We start from the raw sequence: 14,020 nt of genomic DNA on the forward strand, positions 1-14,020 counted from the left end.
TTTATTTGTTTATTTGAAATAGGACAAAAGAGGGAAAAACAAGATGATTAGAAGGGGTGGGGGGGAGAAAAGGGGACAAAAACATGAGAAGGTGTATCAAGGTTCAAGAAGTAATGTACCCACTACCTGGTGAATGTACCTTTATATATTATCTGAACAATAAGATACAATTTTAAAAAGGGAACAGTAGAGGTCTGAGTTACATAGGACAAATTTGGAACATTATTTCCCACTTAAAAAAATGCACCTAGTAACTGGGAATTTAGCCCAATGTAAGAGTGATTGCCTAGCATACACAAAGACCTAGATTCTATTCCTTGGTACCACATACATAGAAAAAGGAGCAAGTGTTGCTGTGGCTCAAGTGGTAGAGCACTAGCCTTGAGAAAGCCCAAGAACATTGCCCAGGCCCTCCCTGAGTTCAAGCCCCAGGACTGGCCAAGAAAAAAAAAAGACATCTAGAGCACCTTAAACCTTTAGTATTTTTTCCCATTAGGTCTGGTCTGGGGGAGGTTTGAAAGTTTACTTAAGAGAATTGGAGAAAGTGAACCAGTATAGACTTTCTCTTATAGCTGAGTTTCCAGTTAGAAGTGAAAACAAATTTGAGTGTGACAGTATAAGCCTCTAATCCTAGATACTTAGGGGATTAAGATAGGAGGCTTGGAAGTGTGAGGCCAACCTGAGTACCTGAGTAAATTGGTAAAACCTTTTTTTTTTTTTTTTTAAATTATCTTCAAGTAGTTGTACAAAGGAGTTGCCACTTTACAAAGCAGTTTATAAATACAGCCTATCTTGATTATTGGTATCCCTTTCCACATTCTCTGCCCCTACCCACCCCTTTCCTCACTCTTCTTGGTTTTGTGGGATATACATTGAATGCTTGATTGCATTCTCCCTATCTTCTCCTCTCTATTTATCTACGCCTTTCCTGTTGACCTCACTCCACCCTTTTCAAGTACCTACTTATCTCAGAATAATTTAGGTCCTTTTAAAACAGGTATGAGGGCTGACTGACCCTGTTTGCGGTGACCCTGTGTGAAGTGGCTGGCAGTGGCAGGTCCCAGCCCTGTGGGCTACTATTGACAAACTATGGCGGTCCGGATGTTGGGAGCTGCCTGAGGCAGGAATTAGCTGGAAACTGAAAACTGAAATTCAACACTGAACGCAACCCTGGGTTCCTCAGTGTTTGCTCCTGTTCAGACCTCAGATATTCCAATCAGCAGGCAGCATCACCACCTTCAGGATGTCCGATGCATGAAGGGAAAGGCTGCCCAAGGAAGAAGCAACATCTGATTCAGGCTGAGAGCAAAGCACACCCTGTGCCTGCCCGCTATGAGGACGTGGAGTGTCCCGTTACTGGATCTGGGGCTAAGAATAAGGAGAACCTGGATCCTTCAAATCTAATGCCAGACCCCAGATCAGCCATTCCAAGAGCAGATTCAGAGAAAAAGTGGATTTATCCTTCTGAACAGAGGTTTTGGAACGCAATGTTACGAAAGGGGTGGAGATGGAAGGATGAGAATATTAGTCAGAAAGATTTGTACAATATCAATAAGATTCGTAATCAGAATAACGAGCGGGCTTGGAAGGAAATTCTGAAGTGGGAAGCCTTTCATGCTCATGAGTGTCCTTGCAGGCCATCATGGGTCCGATTTGGAGGTAAAGCAAGAAGAGCGTTCTCCAAGAGCAAGAATTCGTTCCTGGATGGGGTATGAACTGCCTTTCGACAGGCATGATTGGCTCATCAAACATTGTGGGACCGAAATTAGATATGTGATTGATAACGTATCACATGGAGACAAGGTCAACAAGGACCACCAGTTTATCGTTCTGGATGTGCGTCCTCTTTTGATTCATTCTCCGCAGTGTGGGATAGAATGAATGAAGGTTGCTTGGTGGCGCTGGACTTCATAACCACCAACTGGTTTGTCATGAAAATATGTTATGAGATTTTTTTTCAGAGAGATACATTATTTTCCCCACACTGAATTGCACTCACGAGGTCACAGGATGTTAGTGGTGATCATACCTGATCTTCCACTTACTAAAAGATGCCATTTTCCATTAAGTTTTGAGTCACCTTTGCCTTGCAGTTTAAAAGCAAATCATTTTAAGTTTTCTTCTCACTTTAAATGAGAAGCAGTCCCTTTGGTTTTTTTCTTTAATTGTGGTATTTCTGTGTATTTTATTGAGAAAAGTGAACAACCTCTGAAAAAAGAGCTTTTACAAAGTGGATAGCCACTGCTTTTTGCTTACTATGAGGCAATGATGCATGTGCCTCATAACATGAAGTTTCTCTTTACTTCTGGTGGTTTTAAAATGTAATTGATTCCCCAGAACAGCTCACCATGTCCTTGGCACTTAGCACATTATCCCAACTTTTGAGTCCCATTCCCACCTTCAGCCTTCCTCCAAGTTGAACTAATCCAAACACTGAAAGCTTAGCTTTTACAATGACAGTGATGGTTCCCCTCTCGAATACATGATTATATTTGGCTGTTAAATTCACAACAGTATTTTCCTCAGAGGTAGAATGTTTGCATAAATTCATTGTTGACTTATTTTATATGTTAAGAAGGCTCTAGGTTTGCTGTTGAAGTTCCTTATATCAATAATTCATAAACTGCCTGTTGCAGATTACTGATGTTTCTTGAAAGTGTTAATGATAACAAATATTTTCATTTATCCTCAATACTGTCATTTTAAATGAGTGGAAGGAGTTAGTCCATTAGATTGCATTTAAATATTCTGCTTTATCACTGCTCAGATGTGGAACTATTTTAAGAGAAAAATATAGAATCTCTTAAACATAGTTAGAAGGATGTTTCCTTTGTGATTCTATTTAAGATCAAGTGTATATCATCAAATTTTGCCATTCTTATTGAATATGAATGCCTATACAACACATTACTTTTAGTTTCTCTCCCCCCCAAAATTCTACAAAGTATTCTCAGTTTCTAATGAGTCATTTTGAAATCTAAACATTTCTGTATGTCTCTATATCATTCTGAAAATTTAAAAGGGACACCTAAACTGGTGATAATATTTACAAAACAACTAGCACCAATTTGGTAAAAACAAAAATATATGAAGTTATGCTGTGGCTCAAAGTAGTAGAACACTGGCCTTGAGTGACTTTAGTTGGCACTGGTGACTTTTGTCTGTAATCCTAGCTGCTCAATGAGCTCATTGCTGAGGATTGCAATTTAAAGCCAGCCCAGGCAGTAAAGTTTGTGAGTCTCTTATGTCCAATACCAGCAAAAAGCCAGTGGTGCAAGGTAGTACTCAATGGCAAGTGCCAATCTTGAGGGAAAACGCCAAGTAGAACACAAAGCTCTAAGTTCAAGCCTCAATACTGACACACACGCACGCACGCGCGCACACACACACACACACACACACACGCACACAAATGAGTGTAGTAGAGTAAAATGGACTCTGAAAAGTAAGGATTTACTTCCATTGGCTTTCCAGCAACTACTGTTAGTGATTCTGCTAATGATCAGGGATCTTGGTTACTTATGTAATAAACAAGAACAAAGGATATCACAGGAGGCTATAATCTAGGAGGAATTATGAAATAACCTAGGACCAAGGAGCAAAGGACATGATCTAATATTAGCCAGAAAAAAATAGGAAGCAAATAAACAGAAATTCATATTTTAAAATGGAAAAGATTGCTTCTTGGAGCCACAGCTCTCAGCTGAAATCAGGAGTGTTCAGTTTCCAGAAACAGTCTGGAAAAAAATTCATAAGATACCTATCTCAACAAAAAATATTTGGGTTTGATAGCTTGTGCCCTTAAACCCAGACACTTGATGGTATAAATGAGAGGATCACAACCCAGTCCCACTCAGACAATAATTATCTCTACATCTGTCCATCTGCACACATATACATATGCACACATATATACAGATGTCATATATACTTATATATATATGTATGTATGCACATAATATTGGCATATACTCTTTTTGTTGTTGTTGTGGGGTTTTGAACTCTGAGCCTGGATGCTGTCCCTGAGCTCTTCAGCTGAAAGCTACCACTACAGTCCATTTCCCCATTTTCTAGGGTTAATGGGAGATAAGAGTCTCAGGGTCCTTATTGCCAGGGTTGGATTTGAACTGTGATCCCCAGATCTCAGCCTGAATAGCTAGGATTACAGGCATAAGCCACTGCACCCAGTTCCTGCATATATTTATTACCAGAGAAAATTATTTGAGAATCAATCTTGGGTCAGGTATATTGAAGAAGTGTATATACATAAGCAACACCTGGGCCAGGATCATGGCCTAGTGGTAGAGTGCCTGTCTAGTATGCACAAAGCCCTGGGTTCTATTCCTTGATACCACATACATGGAAAAGCCAGAATTGGTGCTATGGCTTGAGTGGTAGAGTAATAGTTTGAGAAAACCCAAGCCTAAGGACAGTGCCAAGGCCCTGAGTTTGAGCAATAGCATTAGCAAAAACAAAACAACAACAACATCAACAATAAAAAAAACCAATAAGGAAGGGGGGAAAACCAATACAGGGAGTGGGTGGTGGGTGGGGGGAGGGTAATGGGTACCAAGACATGTGAAAGGGTATCAATGTATGTGAATTAATGCACCTTCTATCTGGCAAATATCATGTAACCCTTTTATTAATTACAATAAAAATATATTAAAAATTAATTAAAAAAACCTATAAGCATTACCTATCTAACCAGCTGCACTATATTACTAAACTTATTTCATTGAAAACTCTATAACTGGGGCTGGGATGTAGATCACTGGAAAAATGTTTTCCTAACAAATACCATGTCCTGTATTCAGTCCCTAGTGTTAAAAAAGAAAGAAAAAAGAAAAATCACTAGAAACACAGATTACATTGTAGCCATCTCTAGGACAGACAGAAAACAGTAAGTGAATCACAACTGAACCTTGAAATCTTAAATTTCAAAGTTGCTTGCCTAAGTAATCCTATCTTTCTTGAGAACACACCTTAACTTCAATACCAAAAATACTTTGGCCAAGTTACTTTCAACAATATTATTTTTGGCAAACTGCACATAATTTCATATTTATAGACTATACTTTTTGGCAGTGTACACCTCAGCAAACCACCTCCCCACGAGAGATTTTACCTCTGATAGGATTCACTCAGTCAAAATATTATAACTTCATCTTCAGGGAACTGATTTTTAAACACCATAAAAATCCTTTATTGAAGCAATGAATAATGGCAGAACTGTAAAGAAACCCACACATTACATTAGCTTCATTTTTTCTTCGTCTTTATGTCAGTATCAAAAGAAAGGAACAATGGCAAAAAATACAGGTGAAGTCAATTCAGATTCTAGTAACAGTAGGAATTGGTAAACTGCTATGAGTGAGATGGTTTTTCTGTGTGGCTATCAGGTATGATATGTCCTTATCAGTTCTGTGAATATTATAGAATACAGATTAAAGGACATATAAATTAAGAATGTATTTACAAGCCAGGCATTGCAAGATAATGCCCCAAATTCCAGCTACCTCAGTAGTAATAGTAGTTAATAGTAGTACTAGTAGTAGTAGAATTGGCTGAGAACTGGAAGATTATGTCTAAAAGTCAGCTTGAGCAAAAAAAATCCACAGAACTCTATTTCAAATTAACAAGCAGGAGTCTGGCTTAGAGGTGTGGCATAAGTGGCAAAGGGACAGCTATGATCAAGCAGCAGCAATCAAAAACACATAAACATTGTCCCCAAACTTACTTCTCACTTTTAATTATACAGCTCTTTTCCTGATGATGGTTGGTTCCACATGGATATTTATATTTTTTGGATGAATGAGTTCTTTAAAGAGCTCCAATGAAGCCTAGAAAATAATGGACACTATTTTAAAACACAAGAGATACTATTACCCTTTAGGCAGAGAGCCTAAAACAAATGTGAATTTGTTAAATTAATCATTTTCTATTTCTCATCCACTCTAATTTGTAAATGAGGAGTTGTAATTTTTAAAAGTTAAGTGATACTGATGGAGAGGTTTAGAGTTTGATGCCAGCCTCAGCACAAAAGTTTGTGAGACCCCCCCCCATCTCGATCAATATCTTGCTGAGGACAATTTCATCTGTCGTACTAGCTATATAGGAGGCTGAGATAGTGAAGATCATGATTTCTAGCCAGCGTAGACAGGAGACTTCCGTGAAAAAAATGGGATATAGTGATGTGTGACTGTCATTCTATCTGTGATGTGAAACCAAACATAAGAGTATCTCCACAATTCAGGCAGGACGTGAAACATTAAGTCTCCTTTTTTTTCTGATATATTGTTAAAGATTTATTTACGTAAATACTTACGTTCTCCATAGTATTGAAACTAATGTAAGCTCAAGATTAAGAGAGAAGTTAAAAATAATTGTGCTCAAAGAAGAATAATATGCAAGCATTCAGTTCTATTTACTAGGGTTTTTGTTTTGTTTCTATTCAGTTTGATATACAAAGGATTTTGTTTTGTTTTGTTTTTGGTGATGATGGAGTTTGAACTTAGGGTCTTGGCTTGCAAATTACCATTTGGCCATACCTCTAGTCTTTTTTGCTTATGCTACTTTTTTGATAATGTCTTGTGCTTTTTGCCTTGACGCATCTCAGAACAGGAATGTCTTATTTCTGACTCCTGCATGGCTGGGACTGTGGATGTATATCGTTGCACCTGCCTTGTTCTCTGAGATATGATGTAAAAATCAGTGTTGATAAACTCTTTAAATAAAAATAATAAAAAAAGAAATTAACAAGAACTGATCTCAGAGAAACATTATATTTAAAAAAGGAAGAAAAGCAATGCTGGAGTTGTTGTTCATGAATAGAGCATGTCCCCAGCAAGCATGAGGCCCTGAGTTCAAACCTCAGTAATCCTCCATCAAAGAAAGATAAAGATAAAAGACAAAGTTAGGGTTCAAGTAAAATAATTAAAGGAGAAAATAATGTGAGCTGTATGGCAAATTCCAAGCCAGGTACAGTTTTAGATGAAAGCAGAGAAAAAGAGAAAATGCAGTGATAAATCCTGATAACTATGAGAGTTGTGAAACAGGGTATTTTGTGTGGTGACTCCAATTTTTTCAGTAAAGTAGGAGAAAATGTTATCTGTTGAAATTACCGTTGGGAGATTAGATTCTTCTTAAATAGCTTGTAATCACAGAGATCATAAACAGATCTGGACTCTGAATAAGTAATTTTCCCGGATGATACTGTCAACACTATTAGGCATTTTGAATCATTTTTCAAAGTTTACATAGGGAAATGTGTCAAATTACTTTCTCATGCCTTTGATAATCTTCAAGTTACTCTTTTCTACTCTATAATGTAAATATAATTTAATATATAAATTGTCTCTTTCCTTTCAATCTCCTTTCCAACATTGAAATGCTGTTTTCTCCTCTATGATGGTACTTTATCTACCTGTTTTCAAGTCAGTCTAATGACCTCACAAAACTCTGAAACATAACTTGTCAACAGCCAGTTACCTCTCGGATCCACACATGAGTACTCAATTTTCTACTTGTTTAACTTGAAAAGGTTGAAGATCAGCAGGAAAATGACAGAGGCAGGAAAACAAACTCATTAAATGACATTAGATAATCAGAAAGAGTATTCTTAAAAAAGCTTGCTGTGGGAGAGTATGTTTAATTTTGCATTTACTTTTGGAAGAAGTGAAAGCTTTATCCTCCTACCTCACCAAATCTTGCTAAGGCTATGCACAGTCACAGATACTTAATAAGAGAGAATATTTTTGTTAACATTAAGCAAATGATCACAGTTGAACATCTGGGTTCCTAAGAGGCCAAACAGGGGTTCAATGCAGGGAGAAACAAGATGATCCATTATTTAAGCTAATGAAATAGAATCAGGAAGCAAGAGCCAAAAGTGACTGATGTTACAAAGTTCTCTTGGAATTGTTTTTCCTTCATGTTTTTGCTCTAGTTTTCTTTTTCAGATGTGTAGATGAAAATGTGTATAATGAAGTGAGAACAAAAGAGGATAGAGTTAGGAGAGGATCGCCATGGCTCAATAACTATATGCGTAGGGTCATATAAAATAATGTTAATTGAAATGAACTCCAAGAAATAGAAACAGGAGGCTTTTTTTTAATTGCACTGTTTTCAGTTATTTCTTTTTTCTTTCTTTCTTATTCCTTTGGTTTATTTTCTGTTTTCACTTTCTGATTTCTGTCCCCTTTCTCTTATATATACATTTATCTGATCTGGGAAGGGGAGGGAGAACTCACAGAAATTGGGGGTGAATCAATTCAACAGTGATACTCAACTCTATGTTGGAAATGAACTTTACAACTTGGAGGAGAAAGGAGGAAGGGGAAAGATTGGATAAAATGAGGGAGCGGGTTACACTAGACAAAAAGAAATTTACTCATTACCTGACTTATGGAACTGTAACCCCTCTATACATTACCTTGACAATAAAACTTAAATTTAATGACAGATAAAAATATACACTGTGTTTTTAAATCTCTGAGGAAATAATGAAAACTAACTTCTAGTTAGACATGTATGTTTGCATTTGGATGGGGTACTATCAACCATCATTACACATGCAATTAAAAACAAATGTGAAATAAAATATTTTACTCTATTTCTATTCAATATCCATACAATAAATGGAAACTGAAGATAAGAGTGAGTAGGAAGAAATGGACAAAATAAAAATTTCCTATCTCCTTTTTTGGTATCTAAGGTATTTTTCCCAAGTATACTTATCAAAAATAATCTTTTGAATCAAAACCTTGAGCCTCAGTAATACCAAGTTTACAAACTGGTATATAGTTTATCTTAAATATCTTCATTAAAATCAAATAAGTATAAAATGTATCAAAGTAGTAGAGTCATTAAAAAATTGGATTGCCTGTCTGTCTATGAATTTGGCAATCTCAGGACAAAAATGAGGTCTTTAAAAAACGACTTGGAAAAAAAAACTACTTGGAATTGCCTATTATATTGATATTTACAAACAATTGATTCACTATATTTTCAAGTACTTTATGCTCCCAAGATATACCTACTCTTTCTTGCCCATTTAGGGGAAAATTAGAGTAACATTGTATATATTTTCAATATGAATGTTGGGAGTTCTTTGAAGGAATTGATACACCTTTTGAAATGATGGACATTTAGTTTGTCTCATCCTTGCTGGAATCTAGACATTTGAATACAGCTTATGATTTTTCCATTCTGACAGTGAAAAGCAATTTTAAAATTTTGTGGCTGCTAGGGAAAGCAGTATGGTGATTCCTCAAAAGACTAAACACAGAGCTCCCATATGACCCACTAATTCTGCTCTTTGGTGTTTACCCAAATGTCCAGAAACAAGGACATACTAAAGCCACTAGCACAATGATGTTCATTGCAGCACTATTTACCATAGTGAAGATATGGAATTAAGCCATATGCTCAAGTAGATGACTGGATCAAGAAGATGTGGTATTTATACACAATGGAATTCTATGCTGCCATCAGAAAGAATGACATCGCCCCATTCTTAAGGAAATGGAAAGACTTGGAAAAAATCATATTAAGTGAAGTAAGCCAGACCCAAAGGAGCATAGGCTCAATGGATTGGTCATTTGTAATAATTAGTACACACCTAGGACTCTCCTAGCAGAGGATTACAATAGCTCAACACCCATGTATATAAGGTCATATAGGATGAGGCTAAATGAAAGGATCTCCAGGACATGGAAGCAAGAGCTTTATCTTGTATGATTGTTGTTCTTAATGTACTATATTATTTCTCTTTTATTTTGTTGCCCTTTGGTTAATCTCATATTATTACTCTTTCTAACTTTGCTACCTGGTATATTGTATATATACGTTTAGTTGTTTATTTGAAATAGGAAAGGAAAGGGGGGAAACAAGATGATATGGAGGGGTTAAGGAGGGAAATGGGGACAAAAACATTAGAAGAGGTATCAATGTGCGAGAAGTAATGCACCTAATACCTGACAAATGTAACTCTAACCCCTCTATATATTATCCTGACAATGAAGTTAATAATTTTGTGGTTATAGAAGATGTATTTTTTCCTGGTTATGCAAGTCAAACAGTACTCCAGTTTTCAGTCTATGTTTCTCACTACTGGGAGTACAATAAAAAAAAATCTGCCATCTGTATTGATACTAACAAATTGAAGGTCCAAGTATGTCATTGCTTTCTTACCATTGTGGTAATTACATTTACTTTATCTCTAATAGTTACATCTGATAGATTCATGTTTCCCCATTATAGGTATATATTATTAACTCCACGGATGAAAGGAAGACCCTTTCTAAGATAGCTTCTCCTTCTATGAGTTCCATATTGCCACTGAGTTTCTCAAAGTTCATTGTGGACTGGTGTACTTTTACTAGTGTGTTTTGTCTTTGTTGTTATTCTATTTTGGTCTGGATGAGTTTTGTGTTGTTGTTTATCTGTTTGTTTGAAACAGGGTTTCACAATATAGCCCTGCCATCCAATTCTACCTCTCGCCTTTCAAGTGCTGGGATTTTACTACTGTATTTCTAACAACTTAAAAGAAAATATATAATCACTGGAGCACCTAGAGAACACAGCAAATTCTAGCTCCCATGTAAAATATTCCCCTCTAGCATCCACAACTTTCTGAGCCCCTAACATCAACCCAGCGCTTTGCCAAGACAGTCTAGTCATGTCCACTACATCTCACATGTTCGTGATTATCACCTTCACACGCACATGAGTCATTCCAATGGCTCATGGTTCTGTGGATTTAGCATACAATTCAGTCATGTAGAGAGATTCTTAAATGACACATTCCTTGGCCTTGGACCACTCCTTCATTACTGTCCTATCAGTCCAGGAAAGGGAATACAAATTTGTGTTTCTAACAACTTCTGGCTAAGAGATAACACTGCTGGTGAAAAATCACTGCTATTGTTAGTTTAGTTTTCTCTGTCTGCATTTGATCCCGTAACCAACCCAAATTCTAAGGAGATATGAAACTGAAGCTATCACCACTCCATGTAGCAAGCACATTGGCCTTGCTGCCACTTACGAAAGTGCTCCAATTCCAGAATCCCAGTTGAAGGAGTCTTTTCTTGGTTCTGTTTAACTTGTTAAGTATATACTTCACAGGAAAGAAAGACAGTTTCAAAATTTCCAAGTAAAGCAAGATAGAAAGGGCAATCTGACAGTAAAGAATGTTACTAAATGATTAACTACTGGGAGACACTGAAGACCTCAAACCTCTGCCAAATCTCTGATTTACAGCATGATTCATAATTCTCTTGTGGAATCAGAAGAGAGAAAAGCTGGGTGCCTGGTACCCAATGCCTTTCCTTCATTATTTGATAGCTATCCCTGAGGACCTTAAATCCTACCTCTCCTCTTGATTATTCAATTCCACAACAGACTTGCTCTTCTGTGAAGAGAGCTCAGTGTAGAACACTGGTTAGCAAATATGCAACTGCAGATCAAATGGGCCAAGGAGATATGACAAGGTGATTTGCTGCCTCATTAGTTAGACATATGAGGAAAAGACTAAGAGAAAATAAGTTAAAAAGAATTAAAATCCAGACTCCTGTGGCTCGTGCCTTTAATATCATCTACTCAGGAGGCTCAGATCTGAGGATCACAGTTCAAAGACAGCTAAGGCACAAAAAGTCTGTGAGAGTTTTATCTCTAATTAACCATCAGGAACCAGAAGTGACACTGTAGTAGAAAACAAGCCCTGAGCTGAAGAGTCCAGGCCCAGGCCCAGAATTCAAGCGCCGCAACTACCACCATCACCACCACCACCACCAACAACAAAAGAGTTAAAATTACTTGGATTTGCAGTCTAGTACTATTGAGTTGGGCTTTGAGATAAAATTGAGGCCATTAATATACTGCATTACTTTAAGCTCCAGAGAGCACTATGACTTTAAAAACTATGCATATGCATTGTTCTGATTAAAATGTAAATTCCAGGTTGTGGACAAATGCATGAACTATCAACTAAAAAAATTTATTCTGGGCATTAGCTAGATTAAAAAGTTAAGCCACAGCAGCATATATTTCTTGCTTTTCTTCTTAATATAAGTTTGGTTTTGTCCCATTTTTTCTTCCATTGCTTCAGCTAATAGATTATGATTTAGAAAACACAGATTCTGTTCTTGTTGTTATTGTTAAATTCCTTCTAACAGATGGCAATTGCTTGATTTGCCAGAGATACACCCAGGAATCCTGACTCACTGAAGAAGGGTGGAGGTTTTCTAAGCTATGGAAAACCTTTTCTCAGAGGTCATTTTCTCTGCTGGGTCTTCAGAGGCAACTCCTGCAGCTAAGCTGAAAGGCCAAATCAGATAATAAGAATTCAAAAACCTGACTTCACTCTGAGCCATGAACAAGGTCCAAGCACTTCCAAATCATCCAGTTTCATTGAATTACAAATAGCCCAGAAGTTAAACAATGGTGTTCTGTTTTGCTTTTAGAAGAGATTATATGAGAATTGCTAAAACCTTATAATGAATTTGAAGTTTCCAAAGCAAAATAATAATTTTTATTTAGATTTCTGTTTTATATTGTTGTTATCATTAAATTGTAATGCTAGAGATAAATCCAGGGTTTTGCATACTCTCAGGAGTATTTATTCCTGAGCTTTTTCCTTAGCCTATTCCTTCAGATTTTAAATTGACAGTAAATAACTAGGCAGTCAAATAATTTATGATATTTTGATATTGCTATATACTGTTGCAAGAATCTTTACCTGCTAATAGTCATGTTGGTAGGAATAGAAGTTGATATCCATCAATTTAAGTAAACAAGCATAATATTGGCTGAATATGGAACAGCTCACAGAATTGATGGATCTTAAGGGTAATTAGTTTTCTCAAATCAGTGGCCAGAAGGCCAGATAAAAAGCAGTATTATATTAAGAGGCTATTGGAAGAGGCTGTCTAGTACTCTCTCAGTAGCAGTAGATGTAGAATTTCTGTTTGAACATCCCTTCACATAGTTGGCCTCAAAATGCCACATTACATCTTTCAAGTAGGAAATGTTCAAGATCCTTTGTCTAGTGAGGCACTGACTGGTCAAATGTTGTACAGGAGTAATATTAGAATTTCATGCGTAAAAGAGATTGCATTTGTCTCTTAGCATCTTTATTTAGAGAAAGTTAATTTTCCAAGACTCATTCTGGGGATATTCTCTACAAAAGAAAACAAACATGGAGATGTCTGGTGTAAATAAAAAGACAAATATTTGGAGTAATTAACCTCATTAAAAATTATTAGTGGGACACAGTGTACACTATAATGCCAGATTCTCACAGGACAAGAATGGGAAGATAATGAGTTCAAGTTCAGCCTTGGGGAAAACAAGAACAAAACTGTTCCAGAAACACACATAAATACAAATAAAATGACAGAAAGGTGGAATCAAGTGGCAGCACCCCTTGTCTAGAGAGCAGCAGGTCCTCAGTACAATTCCCAGTATTGCTGGAGAATATATAGTAAGATTCTGTTTCCAAAACAACAAAAGAACACCCTCGAAAACTTAAAATTTCCTGCCATATCATGAGGTTAGATGAACTTTAATCATTCCTGTTCCTGGTTAGTATTCTGAATAAGCCCTACTATGTAGCAATAGTTTTCTTCACTGTTCTCATGAAATTCAGAACTTTGTTATAGACAAGGTTGGTTGGCTGAACCAAATATCCCCAACTTGGTTCTACACTTGTTTCTCAAGCTGACAGCCAGAAATCATATGATATGCTAACACTTTAGATATCAAGTATAATAGGCAATTGGGTAAAACAGCTATTTTTATTGTATTTTATCATGGAAATGATGTACAGGGGGGTTATAGTACATTTGTCAGATAGTGGGTGTATTACTTCTCGAACCTTGATACTCCTCATATATTTGTCTCCCTTTCCCTACCCTAACCCCTCCCAACCATCTTGTTTTCCAGCTTCCCTTGCCTACTTCAAATAAACAAATAAATGTATATGCAATATAACAGGTAACAAAGTCAGCTACAGTAAACA

The 14,020-nt window shown here is 36.7% G+C and overlaps 1 pseudogene; it reads left to right on the forward strand.

Annotated features, from left to right (window-relative positions):
* The first annotated feature begins 1,200 nt into the window (after positions 1 to 1,200).
* On the forward strand, positions 1,201 to 1,914 carry LOC150063215 (holocytochrome c-type synthase pseudogene; annotated as a pseudogene).
* Positions 1,915 to 14,020: the final 12,106 nt, after the last annotated feature.

The sequence above is a fragment of the Megascapheus bottae genome, chromosome 5, assembly GCF_031878675.1.
Source record: "Megascapheus bottae isolate mThoBot1 chromosome 5, mThoBot2.hap1, whole genome shotgun sequence".
Lineage (NCBI taxonomy): Eukaryota > Metazoa > Chordata > Mammalia > Rodentia > Geomyidae > Megascapheus > Megascapheus bottae.